We start from the raw sequence: 436 nt of genomic DNA, 5'->3' as shown, positions 1-436 counted from the left end.
CATTTTTACTAAAACTAACCTTTTAAAATAAGATCATTAAGCTAGACTTATCATTTTTAAAGTAAGTCAATTTAAACAAAATCAATATTTTTTAAGTAAATCTTACAATTTTAAAGTAAGTTCACTTAACTAAGATTCAACATTTTTAAATCATTTTACCATCTAAGACTTTATAACACTTTAAGTTTATAAATTCAAGACTTTTAGGTAAATCTCATTATTTCAAGTATCCTACTAAAACAAATTTTCATGAAGATCTTAACACCTCCTAAATTTTTTAGGAAAAAACCTTAAGGGTTAGTAAGTGTTATTTTCATAGTCATGAAAAAGAGTGACTCTTAATTTAAAATTTTACACTAAACATCTTTTAGTTATTCTTACCACTTTAAAGTAAGTTAACTAAAATAAATACAACAAATTTTCATGAACATCTTAA

This window comes from Lupinus angustifolius, chromosome LG18 (assembly GCF_001865875.1).
Source record: "Lupinus angustifolius cultivar Tanjil chromosome LG18, LupAngTanjil_v1.0, whole genome shotgun sequence".
Lineage (NCBI taxonomy): Eukaryota > Viridiplantae > Streptophyta > Magnoliopsida > Fabales > Fabaceae > Lupinus > Lupinus angustifolius.
This window is presented reverse-complemented; position numbering follows the sequence as displayed.